Source organism: Ranitomeya imitator, chromosome 2 (genome assembly GCF_032444005.1).
Source record: "Ranitomeya imitator isolate aRanImi1 chromosome 2, aRanImi1.pri, whole genome shotgun sequence".
NCBI classification, from domain to species: domain Eukaryota; kingdom Metazoa; phylum Chordata; class Amphibia; order Anura; family Dendrobatidae; genus Ranitomeya; species Ranitomeya imitator.
The window spans coordinates 384,089,607-384,107,782 of record NC_091283.1 but is presented as its reverse complement, the minus strand read 5'-3'; positions in this window follow the sequence as shown (position 1 = coordinate 384,107,782).

The window sequence follows — 18,176 nt, the reverse complement described above, 5'->3', positions numbered from 1 at the left end:
TTGATGCAGATGGCAGAAGATAAAAATCGGCTAAGCAGAGAAGTATACAAGAGCAGAAAGTACACAGAGGCGTAAGGTGAACTCTACACTTAGATTATAACACCGAGAGATGGGGCTAATGAGGGGCACACAGGAGACAGGGGTCTGCAGTGCTGAGGAGAAGCAGGGAGCTGCTGGGAAATGTAGTTTTAGCACATGAGCTATGGACTGTGCATTCTGCTGTATGAATCTGGATGCACATAGGAATAGATAGAACATAGACACAAAGGGACACGACAGAAACTTTATGTGGAACTTGATTTGTATATTAGTAAGTGTGCAGTTAGTGTTCTCTATGTAAAAATGGGATTGTGGGAATAACCCTTTAAATATCTCATAAAGTCATCTACAGAAACTGGGGACATCAGTAACAGATAATGATAGAACATTAAAGGGAACCTGTCACCCCCAAAATAGAGGGTGAGCTAAGCCCACCAACATCAGGGGATTTATCTTCAGCATTCTGGAATGCTGTGGATAAGCCCCCGATGTATCCTGAAAGATGAGAAAAAGAGGTTATTTTATACTCACCCAGGGGCGGTCCTGGTCCCATCCGATGGGTGTCGCGGTCCGGTCTTCATCAGATGACGTTCTCTTCTGGTCTTCATGCTGCGGCTCCGGCCCAGGCGTACTTTGTCTGCTGTGTTGAGGGCAGAGCAAAGTACTGCAGTGCACAGGCGCCGGGCCTCTCTCAGCTTTCCCGGCACCTGCGTACTGCAGTACTTTGCTTTGCCCTCAACAGGGAGGACAAAGTATGCCTGCGCCAGAGCCGCAGCGTGAAGACAAGAAGAGGACGTCATCGTAAGAAGATAGGAGGCGCCGGACCAGACTGCGACGCCCACCGGATCGGACCGCCCGCCCAGGTGAGTATAATCTAACCTCTTTTTCTCATCCTTTAGGTAACATCGGGGCTTATCTACAGCATTACAGAATACGGCAGATAAGCCCCTGATGCCGGTGGGCTTAGCTCACCCGCGATTTTAGAGGTGACAGGTTCCCTTTAATATCTCCTGATAGTAACAACATGGAGCAGCCGACGGCCATAATGGAGACTGTACAGTAACAGAGCAGTGAGCGACGTCAGGAGGGAAGTGACCCAATGTAATCCAATACAGGCGACACAGACGGGAACATGTTCTGTCTCCTGGAATGTGACCGTAGCACTGAGGGGGTTAATGTCCCAGTAATGCGCCCAGTAATGGGGAATCTCCAGCACCTACCTCCACCTGCAGAGCCGCACACCACATATATGGCTGTTCTGTGCGCACAGGACCTGTGGTGAGGTCACAGGAGGGGAGGAGTCAGGGGTCACATGATCAGGGGCCTCAGTGTCTGCAGGACTCTTCTGTGCTGGTTGTCATGGTGCTGGATGAGGGGACGTTTATGTGTGGGGTCAGGAGGTGTTTACAGGGTGTAAGCAGCAGAGCCGTGTGTGTACGGAGTGGAGCCATGTGTGTACAAGGTGTACGGAGCAGAGCCGTGTGTGTGAGGTGTACAGTGCGGAGCCGTGTGTGTATATGAGGTATATGGAGGTATATGGAGTGGAACCGTGTGTAGTAGGTATAAGGAGTGGAGCCGTGTGTATGAGGTGTACGGAGCAGAGCCTTGTATACGAGTCGTACTGAGAAGAGCATTGTGTGTGTAACAACATACACGGAGTGGAGCTGTGTGTGTAGGACTTGCACGGAGCAAAGCCACGAGTGTACGACGTGTACCGAGCGTAACCGTGTGTGTACGGGTGTAAGGAGCGGAGCCGTATGTGAATGGAGCAGAGTCGTGTGTGTACGGAGTGGAACCGTGTGTGTACGAATTGTACTGAGAAGAGCAATGTGTGTGTGTAACGACATGCACGGAGCGGAGCCGTGTGTGTAGGACATGCACAAAGTGGAGCCGTGTTTTTACGACGTGTACCGTGCGTAGCCGTGTGTGTACGGTTGTAAGAAGCGGAGCCGTATGTGTACGAAGTGAACGGAGCAGAGCCGTGTGTGTATGGAGCGGAGCCGTGTGCATATAAGTCGTACAGAGCGGAGCCCCGTGTGTGCGGCGTGTGCGTACGAGGTGTGCAGAGCGGAGCTGTGTGTGTATCTATCACCTATTTCACATTGGTATTCACTGTGTAGTAAGCTTTATCTTATCTGGTGGTGATTATTCTGTATACGATTTGTTGCAGATCTTTACTATGTTTTATGACCCAGTTCTTCTGTAGTACCTTGTCCTCTCTGTTACAAAATATAGTTGACGGATGGTTACGAGCATGGGAAAATTCTGAAAAGTTCCCAGGCTCGAGTTCATATGATTTCATCCAGCAGAGGGCGCATCACCGCGACTCGAGGTAACTACAGTACATTCCCCTGCATTCCATTCATTCACCAAGTTTTACAGACAGGAGCACAGCTGCATTAGCAGAGCTCCTGGGTGTAAAATGATTTAACCCCTTCAGATGGATTTACAGCGTGGGACTAGATTGTAACGACGGAAGGTATGGAATATTTTTTTTAAACTTTATTTCAGGTGACAAGGGTCTTCAGGTGGATTAAGAGTATAATAAAATATTAAAACACCATGTGTCTTTATTTCATTAAAATACTTTTTAATAATGTGTGTGTGTTTTATTAACCATTTTGTACTATTGGATTAATAATGGATAGGTGTCATAATTGACGCCTCACCATTATTAACCTGGCTTAATGTCACCTTACAATAGCAAGGTGACATCAACCCTTTATTACCCCATATCCCACCACTATAGGGGAATGGGAAGAGAGAGGCTAAGTGCCAGAATAGGCGCATCTTACAGATGTGCCTTTTCTGGGGTGGCTGGGGGCAGATGTTTTAGCCGGTGGGGGGGGGGGGGGGGGCAATAACCATGGTCCCTCTCTAGGATATTAACATCTGCCTTCAGTCACTGGCTTTCCCACTCTGGTGGAGAAAATTGCGCGGGAGCCAATGCCAATTTTTTCTGAGATTCAACCTTTTAATTTAATAGCTAGAGCTCCCAAATTTGACACAAAAACACTTCTTATATTAGTAAAGAGGAATATGTAATAAAAAAAGGGATATGAGATGGTTTACTGTATGTAAACCATGTCTCATATCCTGTCGGGTTTGTGAAGGAGATAGGAAAAGCCGGCAATTGAATTACCGGCTTTTCTGCTATCTAGCGCTGAATTAAATAAAAATATATATATATGTGTCTCACTGACATATATATATATATATATATATATATATATATACCTATTCTATGTGTACACATTTATTCTACCTATTCTATTATATCAGTGTGATTTTACTGTACACTGCATTGAATTGCTGGCTTTTCTATAGAACACCGGTGCGTATTTCTCGCAAGTCACACGCATGGTCCGTGTGTAATCCGTAATTTTTTCGCCCCATAGACTTTCATTGGCATATTTTTTGCGCAATACACTGACAAACGCAGCATGCTGCGATTTTCTATGCCCGTAACATACCATATATTACGGATGCGTAATATACGGCAGATAGGAGCTGCCCCATAGAGAATCATTGGGCCATGTGCAATGCATATTTTCTGGACATATTTTCTACGCTCATACGTCCGTAAAACTCGCTAGTGTGACGCCGGCCTTAGAGACTATGCTTTGGCCATCCAAACTGCTTTCAAGGCACTGCGGCAAGTGGATATTCTAGCCCCTGCAGAGGCTGAGGGTATGATTCTGTAGATTTATAAAGGGTGTGGGCTACTACAGAGCTAACTCTGCATTCTTGCTGGTCAGAACCCTGGAATGTCTTTTTCTGAGTTCAAGACTCAAGTCTTGTTTTAGGTACTGACTCTCCTTATGCTGGAACCCTTGCTGTACCTCCACTCTCATATTTTATCCACTCCAGCTTGTCAGGCGGCACAAGCCTCAGGTGCCATTACTACTACTTTACTACACGAATGAGTAGATGCAATGTCCAGGACCCTTGAGCAGGTCTGCCAGACCTCAAAGAGCTGACTGTTCAGCCTACACTCCATCCTGTAATTCGTCCCCCAGCAGAGCATTGTCACTGGAGCCTCGTTTTACCCATCCAAATCCTAGACGGCCTTCTTCAAGAGGTAGCTTTAGTGGTGAACGCCCTTACTACACTTATTGCCTATTGCCATCAGACTGGACACCTCCGGTCCCAATACTTCCAGTTAAATGGAAACCCCGTGAGGCAGAGGACCACCCCTCGGGAGGAGAATCAGAAGGTCCAGAGAGAACACAATGGGAATCCAACTCCTCTTGGCCTGCCCATACATAACTGTGCGTATTAATGGTGTTCCATTGGATGCTCTAGGAGACACTGGATCACAGGTGACCACTTTAAAAGAGTACTTTTGGGACGTATTGGGATCATAGTCAATTAAGTACTATTCCTAAGGTCAAATTGTGTCTGCTGGCTAGCAATAGACATTCTATTTCTCAACTGGGTTATTGGGAACCCACTATACAAGTGAGTGACCACAACTTGTAAACACAGGGATTGATTGTCACCGAGGAAAGAGAAGGAGTTACTTCCGCTGTAGTGTTAGGAATAAAAGTAATTCATCACTGTTTTACTGAATTGATTGATGCTTTGCATGCCTCTCTCTACTGCTTCCTCCTCCTGTAAGAAAACAATTCAACAAACCATCCAAAAGCTCTATGTCCAGCAGAAGTTTGCCACTCAGGATGGAAGGATTTGCCATGTCCGCATACAGGATGCACGTCCAGTGAATCTGTCGCCCAACAGTGAGTCTCTTGTTTGGTGCCGTCCCCATCCAGGCATTGAAAACAAGGACTATGAAGCCTTCCTTGACTCCATCCAAATTGATGGTCAGCCATTGGTTAAAGGAGCAAGGAGTATTATAGTCTCCAATGGTAAGTTTCCAGTATGTCTGGTAAACCTCAGTGATGCGCCAGTAGAATTGCACAAGTTCCACCCTGTTGAATAGCTATACCGCCTTGATCCAGAGGATGTCCTGTCTGAAGAAGTCATTGCCTACTAACAGTCAACTAAAGTCAGCACCCAAGATTCTAAAGAACCTGTTTTTACACCTTGGTGGACTGAATTGAATGTGGGAGATGCTACCACCCCTATAGACAGAATCAATGGAGTTCTTAATGTTGCCAAACGTCAGCACCAAGCATTTAGCAAGCATCCATTAGATATTGGAAAGACAACTTTACTCCAGCATCATATCAACACAGGTGATCAACCTCCTGGCAAGAAAAGACATCATCCTTTAGCACCAACAATGTACCAGCCTCTGAAGAAGCTGATAAAGGAGATGAAGGATACTAACGTTGTCAGGGAAAGCCAAAGTCCCTGGGCTGCACCATTAGTCCTAGTGAAGAAGAAAGATGGCTCTATAAGATTCTGTGTAGATTATAGAAAATTAAACATCTCACACAAAGATGCATATCCTCTTCCACGCATCGAAGAGTCTCTTACAGCTCTCGGTTCTGAGGCCTTCTTTTCCACTTTGGACTTGACCAGTGGATACTGGCAAGTGCCCTTGGCGCCTGAGGACAGAGAGAAAACTGCTTTTACCACCCCAATGGGACTCTCTGAATTTAACAGTATGCCATTTGGACTTTGTAATGCCCACGCTACGTTCCAGCGACTTATGGAAAGATGTCTTGGACATATGAACTTTCAAAGTGTATTACTCTACCTTGATGATGTCATAGTATACTACCGCACCTATCAAGATTAATGATGAGCGAATAGCATTGTTGCTCGGGTGATCTCCGAGTATTTGTTGGTGCTCGGAGATTTAGTTTTCTTCGTCTCAGCTGCATGATTTACTGCTGCTAGACAGGCTGAATACATGTGAGTAATGCCTGTTTGTTAGGGAATTCCCACATGTATTCAGGCTGTCCAGCAGCCATAAATCATGCAGCTGAGGTGACAAAAACTAAATCTCCGAGCACTAACAAATACTCGCCGATCACCCTCCTTATGCTCCCACCTCTCCTTATGCTCCCTCTTTAACCAGTTACAATCTGGCTTCCGACCCCATCACTCAACTGAAACTGCCCTAACTAAAGTCACCAATGACCTACTAACCGCCAAGAGCAAGCGACACTACTCTGTCTTCCTTCTCCTGGACCTGTCTTCTGCCTTTGACACTGTGGACCACTCCCTCCTACTACAGATTCTCTCATCTCAACATATCTAACAGACCAAACATTCAGTGTCTCCCTCTCACACACCACCTCCTTAACTCGCCCCTTGTCTGTCGGTGTTCCTCAGTGCTCAGTTCTAGGACCCCTACTCTTCTCCATCTACACCTTCGGCCTGGAACAGCTCATAGAATCCCACGGTTTGCAGTATCATCTCTACGTCGATGACACGCAGATCTACCTATCCGGACCTGACCTCACCTCCTCACTCACCAAAATCCCACAGTGTCTGTCTGCTATCTCAGCCTTCTTTTCTGCTCACTTTCTAAAACTGAACATGGACAAAACAGAATTCACCATCTTTCTCCCATCTCACTCTACCCCTCCACCATACCTATACATCAATGTCTGCTCACTTTCCCCAGTTCCACACGCAAGGTGCCTCGGGGTGATACTCGACTCTCCTTTCTCTTTTAAGCCACATATCCAAGCCCTTGCCCCCACATGCCATCTCAAGCTCAAAAATATATTTCCCGGATCCACGCATTCCTTGTCCACGGAACCACAAAAACAGTGCATGCCCTTATCATCTCCCACATTGACTACTGCAACCTCCTACTCTCTGGCCTCCCCTCTAGCACTCTGGCACCACTCCAATCCATCCTACACTCTGCTACCCAACTAATCTACCTGTCTCCCCGCTATTCCCCAGTGTGTCCCCTATGCCAAGCCTTTCACTGGCTTCCTAAAATCCAGAGACTCCAGTTCAAAACCCTTATTATGACATAAAAAGCCATCCACAACCTATCTCCTCCATATATCTGTGACATGGTCTCCCGGAACTTACCTTCACGCAACCTTTGATCCTCACAAGATCTCCTTCTCTACTCCCCTCTTATCTCTTCTTCCCTCTTATCTCTTCTTCCCACAACCGCATCCAACACTTTTGCCGTGCTTCCCCCATACTCTGGAACTCTCTACCCAACACATTAGACTCTCACCTACCATGGAAACCTTCAAAAAGAACCTGAAGACTCACCTCTTCCCGACAAGCCTACAGCCTGCAGTGATGCTCAACCAACTGAATCGCCGCACAACCAGCTCTACCCTCTCCTATTGTATCCTCACCCATCCCTTGTAGACTATGTAGTGCACCGGTAGCAGTAAATAGGCAGTGACCCACAAAGTTCAAGCATAAATGCTTCTTTAATACGTTATCTTCACACAGAAATGTTCCAATCCACACAAATGCATATAACTTCAGTGCATATAACTTCAGTGTTCAATTCACCCCAGTTCATAACAGCATCCTTTAGATTGCAGTCACTACATACGCTAGTCCTCCTCTGACTAGTTCCATGGGTGTCCTGCTCTGTATCACAGTCTCTACTAACAGCCATACACAGACCTTGACATCCTCCTGTCTGTAGCTGGGACAAACGCCAGTCCTTCCTTTGGGCACAGGACAGTCTACCTCCGGGCACAAGACCTGTCCACATCCGTGACCCGTCATCATGGACAGCAGCACCACTGTGTATGCTGTGGGTTGTTAGGCCTCACTCTGACCTTGACAATCCTCAGACTCCTCAGCCTCAAATCTACATACTACAGGGCTTTTAACAATTGTAATCGCAGCTACACCTGCGACTACAACGCCCCCTCATGGCCTCACTATGCCTCTGTGCGCATCATGGGGAGAACAAACAGCGCCACCTTGCTGTAACAGGGGTCACTGCCTCACATATCCCCCTCCCCTGTTCAAACCTGTGGGTTTGAACACTTGTCACCCCACATGGGCGCGAGAAAGGGCATCTGCATGCCCCTATGACTTCCCCGCCCGACACTACACTAAGAAACCAAAGTAGGGACTGGAACCATCGATCGGTGCATGCATCCCTCCCCTTTGCGTTTCTTCTCCATACTTCCTTACGGGACCATACACCACCCCGATGTCCGTTGCTGATGACATGCCCACTTTCATGTTTTACCGTAGGTTTAGGCCGGTTTCGGGTGGTCTCAACCTTGTTTATTTTGGGTTCACTAACGCTGCAGCTCATCCTGTCACCTAAATACCTGCCTTTGGGCCCCTGGTACCGATTCTTCTGTACCTTTACCCCTGCCCTGGTGACTATGTCACGCTGAAACGCTGCAGACCGCGCCGGCAACTCCGAGCATATGTGTTACGGGGCTACCACGACAGAGAGGTTCCAGAGAACGGCAGCGCTCTGGGCCCCGTTCACACACTGTGAACAGAAGCTCTTCTCCTGTATTTTGACCTGGCTGCTTTGTGCCAGCAGTGCAGGAGTTAACCTTATTTGCTAAGTTGCTGTGAGCTGGGTCTCTCAGCTGAAGTGGATTTTTGTAATCTACTCCTCTATATAGACCCAGCCTTGACTACAGCTAGTGTCAGTGATCAGTTCTGCTGCCTGGCTTGGAGGTTGAAGGAGAGTGATATTTGGAGCTTGGAGGTTTATTACAGAGATTGGTGTCTGCTGTTTTGGTTGCTTGTTAAACCTGTTTTCCTTCCTAGTTTTCTCCTTCTCTTCCCTTCTATGTGTACCCTCTGTGGTTGTGTGAGCATTTGGTGAGTTTGAATCTTTTAGTTACCTTGTCTGTATACCCTGTTTATTGCTGTGTTTATACACTGGTGCAGTCCTCCTCCCTGGGCGGGACAGGGGGCCACTTATAGGGCCTGCACAGGAGACAGGGGTACGCTGGAGGCTCGGGCCTCCTAACCATCATAGGTACCCCCAAGATAAGGGAAAGCCAGGGCCCCATTAAAGTGGTAGGGACAGGTGCGGGTCCCAGTACGCCCTCCTGCCCCTTTAACGCCGCTTACAGCGTGACAGTATCACTGACCCTAAAAATTTTCTTGGTCCAATATGGACCCCATTGCTGCTTTAGCTGGACAATTACAGCAGCTCAGTCTAGAGGTGGCTGACCTCCGCTCGGCGGTTGTACAGGGCACTCCAGTGGCCATTGCAGGGGTTGCTACACCTCCACAAGCTACGTTGGAGCCTAAAATTGCGTTACCTGACAGGTTCTCTGGGGGGCGCGACAAATTTGTCACTTTCAGGGAGACCTGTAAATTGTATTTTAGGTTGAGTCCTCACACTTCAGGTTCAGAGGAGCAGAGGGTTGGAATTGTAGTATCGCTCCTACAAGGTGACCCTCAGGCCTGGGCTTTTTCACTTCCTACTGACGCTTTGCCGTTATGGACTGTGGAGGAGTTTTTTCAAGCCTTAGGTCAAGTGTATGATGATCCTGACCGCGTCTCCCTTGCTGAGTCCACAATACGCCATCTTACACAGGGAGACCAGCCAGTAGAGGAGTACTGCTCTGAGTTTCGGAGATGGGCTACTGACACATTGTGGAATGACCCTGCACTCCGCAGTCAATTTTATCAGGGCCTATCTGATAAAATAAAAGATGCCTTCGCCCTATAGGAGACACCAACCACACTGGAGGCAGCTATGTCTCTTGCGATCCGTGTGGACCGCCGCCTGCGCCAGAGACTTAATGAATCGCCGCTTTTCAAGGGTAATTCAGATTTGGACTCACCAGATTCTGAGTCTCTAGGTGAAGCTATGCAGTTGGGTGGCGCATCTCGTTCTAAGGGTGCTGCGGTTGTACGGCGTAAGGGAGGTGCATGTTTTTTTTTGTGGCAGAAGGGGTCATTATGTGAATGTGTGTCCTTCTAAAAAACAACCGCCGGAAAACTATTGAGCCCGGGTTGCGGGGAGGTTGGCAACTCGGGTGTACTAGTTTCCTCCTTAGGTAAACCACAATTTTTCCTACCAGCCGAGATTCATCTTGGTGAAAGTAGGCTCAATATCTCTGCCTTTCTGGACTCTGGGGCAGGGTTTAATTTAATTGATACTGGGTTTTTTCAGGCACATGGGCTTAAGACTCAAGAGTTGTCTAGACCCATACCTATAATTGCTACTCACCTTTGAGCCAGGGGACTTTCACTCAGATCGTCCGTGGGGTGAGCCTACAAATAGGGGCGTTGCACTCTGAGTAAATAGATTGTTATGTGTTGGGGGGTTTGCCGTTGCCTGTAGTTCTTGGTTTACCATGGCTCACGTTACACAACCCGGTGTTAGACTGGCAGACTCGGTAGATTACTAGATGGAGTGAGTTTTGTCAGGAACATTGCCTGGGCACTCGGCTGGCCGGTTTGAGTTCTCAGGTTTTGCCAGAGTTCATCTCAGATTTTGAGGATGTATTCTCTGAGGAGGGGAGTCAAGAGCTGCCTCCACACCGTCCTTATAATTGCACCATACGTCTCATTCCTGGTGCTAAACTGCCTAAGAGTAGGCTATACAACATCTCTGCCCCAGAGAGACAGGCCATGAAGGACTATATCACGAAGAGTCTGGCCAAGGGTCATATCAGACCCTCATCATCAACCATTGCTGCTGGGTTCTTCTTTGTAAAGAAGAAGGACGGGGGTTTACGCCCATGCTTAGACTTCTGTGAATTGAATCAAATTACGGTCCGGGATTCTTTCCCGCTCCCTCTTTAATCAAATCGTGGGGGCTAAGTGGTTCTCCAAATTAGACCTCAGGGTGGCATATAATCTCATTCGGATGAAGGAGGGGGATGAATGGAAAACAGGGTTTAATACTCCAGAGGGACATTACGAGAACTTGGTCATGCCTTTTGGATTATGTGGTGCTCCTGCGGTGTTCCAACGCTTTGTCAATGATATACTTAGTCATCTGATAGGTAGGTTTGTGGTGGTATATCTTGATGACATCTTAATTTATTCCTCTGACCTCGAGTCCCATCAGGATCATGTACTGCAGGTCCTTCAGGTTCTCAGGGACAATAAACTATTTGCCAAACTTGAGAAATGTATGTTCGCGGTCAAAGAGATTCCATTCTTGGGTTATTTCTTATCCTCCACAGGATTTCGTATGCATCCGGCTAAGGTCAAGGCGGTCCTGGAGTGGGAGCGTCCTGAGGACCTTAAGGCCTTACAGAGGTTTTTAGGTTTTGCAAACTACTATCGCAAATTTATTAAAGACTTTTCAGTAGTAGCCAAACCTTTAACAAATATGACCAAGAGAGGCACAGACTTCTCCGCCTGGTCCAGTGCGGCCGGTCAGGCTTTTGAGACTTTGAAGAAGTGTTTTTCTACTGCACTAATATTAATACAGCCTGACATCACGCAGACATTTGTGGTAGAGGTGGATGCCTCTGAGGTGGGGGTGGGAGCTGTATTGTCACAGGGGATTTCTCCGAGTAAGTGGCGTCCATGTGCATTTTTCTCAAAAAAATTATCTCCTACTGAAAGGAATTATGATATTGGTAACAGGGAACTGTTGGCAATTAAATGGGCATTTGAAGAATGGCGCCATTTTTTGGAGGGAGTACTTGACCCAGTGACGGTGATCACAGATCACAAAAATCTGTTGTATTTAGAATCTGCGAAGCGTCTCACACCTAGGCAAGCTAGGTGGTCTCTGTTCTTCGCCAGGTTCAATTTCTACATTACGTATAGGCCGGGAAGCAAGAATGTCAAGGCCGATGCGTTATCTTGTTGTTTTCCAGGGGGTGGGGATAACTGTGAGCCAGGTCCTATACTGCAGAAGGGTGTAATTGTCGCCGCAATTAATTCGGATCTTGAGAGAGAGAGGTGGTAGAGGCGCAGAGGGACGCCCCAGCAGCCTGTCTTTTAGGTAAACTGTACGTTCCTCCTAATCTTCGTCTTAGGGTCATCAATGAACATTATGATTCGGTTCTGGCCGGACACCCTGGAAGTAAGGTTACCTCGGACCTTCTGACTTGGCGTTTTTGGTGGTCTGGGTGAAATCATGATGTACAGGAATATGTCGCTGCCTGCAGTGTGTGTGCGCTTTCCAAGACGCCTCGTACTTGCCCATCTGGGTCTCTCCAACCTCTGAAGATTCCCAATAGACCTTGGACCCATTTGTCAATAGACTTCCTCACTGACTTACCGGTTTCTGAGGGTAATACAGTTATTTTAGTCGTAGTTGACAGATTTAGAAAAATGTCACATTTTATTGCTCTTCCCACGTTACCTAATGCCAAGACTCTGGCACAGATCTTTATCAAGGAGGTTGTGAGATTGCATGGTGTTCCTTCAGATATTGTATCAGACCGTGGGGTGCAGTTTATTTCTAAGTTTTGGAGGGCTTCTTGCAGCCAGTTGGGGATTCATTTGTCATTTTCTTCAGCTTTTCATCCTCAATCTAATGGTCAAACAGAACGTGAAAATCAAAATCTTGAAACTTATCTCAGGTGTTTCATTTTAGAAAATCAGGAGGACTGGGTTAAATACTTACCGTTGGCAGAGTTTGCTATAAACAACCGTACTCATGAGTCCACTGGTAAGTCCCCGTTTTTCGGGGCATATGGTTTTCATCCTCAATTCAGTTCTTTTAATAGGAAGGATTCCTCAGGAGTGCCTAAAGAGGAGAGGTTTACTTCATCCACGTCCGTTTGGCAAGGGGTTCTTGATAAATTAAAGAGGATGGGTTCCAGGTATAAGAATGCAGCTGATCGGAGACGTGTGGAAGGTCCGGACCTGTGTGTGGGTGATTGGGTTTGGTTGTCCTCGAAAAATATTAAGCTGAGAGTTCCTTCGTGGAAATTGGGCCCTAGGTTCATTGGTCCTTATAGGATTGTGGCCGTCGTGAATTCTGTTGCTTTTCAGCTGGCTTTGCCTCAGTCATTTAAGATCCATAATGTTTTTCATCGCTCCTTACTCAAGAAGGTTGTGGCATCATCCAATCCGTCCCCTTCACCTCCGTCTCCGGTCCTTGTTGATGGAAATCTCGAGTTCCAGATTTCCAAGGTTATGGATTCTCGTTTAGTTCGTTGATCCCTACAATATCTGGTACACTGCAGAGGGTACGGTCCTGAGGAGAGGACGTGGGTATCCGCCTCCGATGTCCATGCGGTTAGGTTGGTTCGGGCATTTCATTCAGCTCATCCTGAGAAACCTGGTCCTGAGGTTCCGGAGGTCCCTCGTAGAAGGGGGGTACTGTCACAGGGCCACTACAACAGAGAGGTTCCAGAGAACCGCAGCGCTCTGGGCCTCGTTCACACACAGTGAACAGAAGCTCTTCTCCTGTATTTTGACCTGGCTGCTTTGTGCCAGCAGTGCAGGAGTTAACCTTATTTGCTAAGTTGCTGTGAGCTGGGTCTCTCAGCTAAAGTGGATTTTTGTAATCTACTCCTCTATATAGACCCAGCCTTGACTACAGCTAGTGTCAGTGATCAGTTCTGCTGCCTGGCTTGGAGGTTGAAGGAGAGTGATATTTGGAGCTTGGAGGTTTATTACAGAGATTGGTGTCTGCTGTTTTGGTTGCTTGTTAAACCTGTTTTCCTTCCTAGATTTCTCCTTCTCTTCCCTTCTATGTGTACCCTCTGTGGTTGTGTGAGCATTTGGTGAGTTTGAGTCTTTTAGTTACCTTGTCTGTATACCCTGTTTATTGTTGTGTTTATACACTGGTGCAGTCCTCCTCCCTGTGGGGGGGGGACAGGGGGCCACTTATAGGGCCTGCACAAGAGACAGGGATACGCTGGAGGCTCGGGCCTCCTAACCATCATAGGTACCCCCGAGATAAGAGAAAGCCAGGGCCCCATTAAAGTGGTAGGGACAGGTGCGGGTCCCAGTATGCCCTCCTGCCCCTTTAACGCCGCTTACGGCGTGACAATATGTTTGTATTACGTCGCACCCGAACCTGAGCCTCCCGACACTGCTGTCTAGCGAGTGCTCTATCTAATTTACCCTGACAACTGGTTCAGGACCTAACAAGAAGGGGGGCACTGCTAGTCCTAATATTAACCAACAGGCCAGACCGCATATCAAATATAAGGCTTGGGGGTCACTTGGGTAATAGCGATCACAAAATAATAAGTTTTCATATATCCTTTAAAAAGATGTGTAATAGAGGGGTTACAAGGACACTAAACTTCAGGAGGGCAAATTTCCAACGGATGAGAGAGGATCTTGGTGCAATTAACTGGGACGATATCCTGAGACACAAAAATACACAAAGAAAATGGGAGACATTTATTAGCATCCTGGATAGGACCTGTGCACAGTATATACCGTATGGGAATAAACATACTAGAAATAGGAGGAAACCAATATGGCTAAATAGAGCTGTAAGGGGCGCAATAAGTGACAAAAAGAAAGCATTTAGAGAATTAAAGGAAATAGGTAGTGAGGAGGCATTAAATAAATACAAAAAATTAAATAAATTCTGTAAAAAGCAAATCAAGGCAGCAAAGATTGAGACAGAGAGACTCATTGCCAGAGAGAGTAAAAATAATCCTAAAATATTCTTTAACTACATAAATAGTAAGAAACTAAAAAATGATAGTGTTGGCCCCCTTAAAAATAGTCTGGGTGAAATGGTGGATGAGGATGAGGAAAAAGCCAATATGCTAAATGACTTTTTTTCATCAGTATTTACACAAGAAAATCCCATGGCAGACAAAATGACTAGTGATAAAAATTCCCCATTAAATGTCACCTGCTTAACCCAGCAGGAAGTACGGCGGCGTCTAAAAATCACTAAAATTGACAAATCTCTGGGCCCGGATGGGATACACCCTCGAGTACTGCAGGAATTAAGTACAGTCATCGATAGACCATTATTTTTAATCTTAAAAGACTCCATAATAACAGGGTCTGTACCACAGGACTGGCGTATAGCAAATGTGGTGCCAATATTCAAAAAGGGGACAAAAACTGAACTCGGAAATTATAGGCGAGTAAGCTTAACCTCTACTGTGGGTAAAATCCTGGAGGGCATTCTAAGGGATGCTATACTGGAGTATCTGAAGAGGAATAACCTCATGACCCAGTATCAGCACGGGTTTACTAGGGACTGTTCATGTCAGACTAATTTGATCAGTTTCTATGAAGAGGTAAGTTCCGGATTGGACCAAGGGAACCCAGTGGATGTAGTGTATATGGACTTTTCAAAAGCTTTTGATACGGTGCCACACAAAAGGTTGATACATAAAATGAGAATAATGGGGATAGGGGAAAATATGTGCAAGTGGGTTGAGAGCTGGCTCAGGGATCGGAAACAAAGGGTGTTTATTAATGGAGCACACTCGGACTGGGTAGCGGTTAGCAGTGGGGTACCACAGGGGTCAGTATTGGGCCCTCTTCTTTTTAACATATTTATTAATGACCTTGTAGGGGGCATTCAGAGTAGAATTTCAATATTTGCAGATGACACTAAACTCTGCAGGGTAATCAATACAGAGGAGGACAATTTTATATTACAGGATTATTTATGTAAACTAGAAGCTTGGGCTGATAAATGGCAAATGAGCTTTAATGGGGATAAATGTAAGGTCATGCACTTGGGTAGAAGAAATAAGATGTATAATTATGTGCTTAATTCTAAAACTCTGGGCAAAACCGTCAATGAAAAAGACCTGGGTGTATGGGTGGATCAGGGCCGGCGTCAGCACCAGGCGTACCCAGGCAAATGCCGGGGCCCTGGCGAGACAGGGGGGCCCATTCAGGGCTGGCGTTAGGGGCAGGCTGCCCGCATGCGGCCCCTGAGGCAGGCATCTGCGGTCCGAGGTGCACGATTGAAGAGAGGAGGCAGCACAGAGCTCTGGGACTTTTGCAGCTGCTGGAGGGCTGCCCACAATCCATCGCCATGGATACGCAGAGCAGAGCAGAGTGACTTCCGACCGTCCAGTGCCCAGAGAATGAGCCGAGCGTCCCCAAGCAGGAAGTGTGCAGCACCTGCCTCCTGGCTGGAACAAAGGATTGCGGGGGGGATGCAGAGCCTGGCTGGGAGGACAAGGTATGGGCTCTTATATACTGGCTGGGCTGTGTTATATACTACGTGGGCTGCTATATACTACGTTGGCTGCTATATACTACATGGGCAGCTGGGCTGCTATATACTACATGGGCTGCTATATACTACGTGGGCTGTGTTATATACTACATGGCTGTGTTTATATGCGATCATGAATCGTGGTATGTGTTAAAGGGGGGGCCCACTGAGACTCTTTCGCCTGGGGCCCACAAAAACCTGGAGCCGGCCCTAAGGGTGGATGACAAACTCATGTTCAGTGGCCAGTGTCAGGCAGCTGCTACAAAGGCAAATAAAATAATGGGATGCATTAAAAGAGGCATAGATGCTTATGAGGAGAGCATAATTTTACCTCTATTCAAGTCACTAGTTCGACCACACTTAGAATATTGTGCACAGTTCTGGTCTCCGGTGTATAAGAAAGACATAGCTGAACTAGAGCGGGTGCAGAGAAGAGCGACCAAGGTTATTAGAGGACTGGGGGGTCTGCAATACCAAGATAGGTTATTACACTTGGGGCTATTTAGTTTGGAAAAACGAAGACTAAGGGGTGATCTTATGTTAATGTATAAATATACGAGGGGACAGTACAAGGACCTTTCTGATGATCTTTTTAATCATAGACCTGAAACCGGGACTAGGGGGCATCCTCTGCGTTTGGAGGAAAAAAGGTTTAAGCATAATAACAGACGTGGATTCTTTACTGTAAGAGCAGTGAGACTATGGAACTCTCTGATGTATGATGTTGTAATGAGTGATTCATTACTTAAATTTAAGAGGGGACTGGATGCCTTTCTGGAAAAGTATAATGTTACAGGGTATATACACTAGATTCCTTGATAGGGCGTTGATCCAGGGAACTAGTCTGATTGCCGTATGTGGAGTCGGGAAGGAATTTTTTTCCCCAATGTGGTGCTTACTCTTTGCCTCATGGGTTTTTTTTGCCTTCCTCTAGATCAACATGTTAGGGCATGTTAGGTTAGGCTATGGGTTGAACTAGATGGACTTATAGTCTTCCTTCAACCTTAATAACTATGTAACTATGTAACTATGACCCCCGGCCCCATCCTTGGTCAGTGCCAGAGAGTTCCTCGTGCGCACTTCCCCAGTCACCTCCTCGACCTTACACTCCCTCTCCTATGATCTACTAACAACTAAATCTAATGGTCACTACTCCATGCTAATTGTCCTGGATCTCTCTGCAGCATTCAACACTGTGGATCATCAGCTCCTCCTCCATATGCTCTGTTCCATTGACTTCAAGGACACCGTTCTCTCCTGTTTCTTCTCCTATCTCTCTGACTGCTCCTTCGCTATATCTTTTGCCAGCTCCTCCTCCTCTCATCTTTCCCTTACTGTTGGGGTTCCTCAAGGATCAGTCCTGCCTTTTTAGAAAACACCAGTGATTGTCTTACCGCTATCTCCAACAACATGTCCTCCCTCTATCTGAAACTGAACCTGTCAAAACTGAACTCCTTGTGTTTCCTTTGTCTACTAACCTACCTATGCCCGACATTGCCATTTCTATGTGTGGTTCTATAATTACTCCCCAGCAACATGCCTGCTGTCTTGGGGTCATACTTGATTCAGAGCTTTCATTCAACCCCACATCCGATCACTGGCTGACTCTTGCTATCTGCACATCAAAAACACTTCTAGAATTCTACCTTTTCTTACTTTCGACTCTGCAAAAACTCTTATTCATTTTCGTCTAGACTATTGCAATTCTCTACTAATCGGTCTCTCACCTACCAAAGTCTCCCCTCTCCAATCTGTCTTGAATGCTGCAGCCAGGATCATATTCCTCACCAACTGTTACACCAATGCCTCTACCTTGTGCCAGTCATTACACTTGTTGCCCATCCACTCCAGAATTCAGTATAAACCCTCACCCGCAAAGCACTCCATGGCTCAGCACCACCTTACATCTCCTCCCTTGTCTCAGTCTACCACTCTACCCGTGCCCTCCATTCTGCTAATGACCTGAGGTTAACATCCTCAATAATCAGAACCTCCCACACCCGTCTGCAAGACTTTTCATGTGCTGCCCCAATTTTTTGGAATGCACTACCCAGGTTAATTTGATTAATCCCCAATACCCACAGTTTTAAGCGTGCCCTAAAAACGCATTTCTTCAGACTGGCCTTCCACCTCAACACATTAATCTAACAATCCCTGTGTTACCCATTCA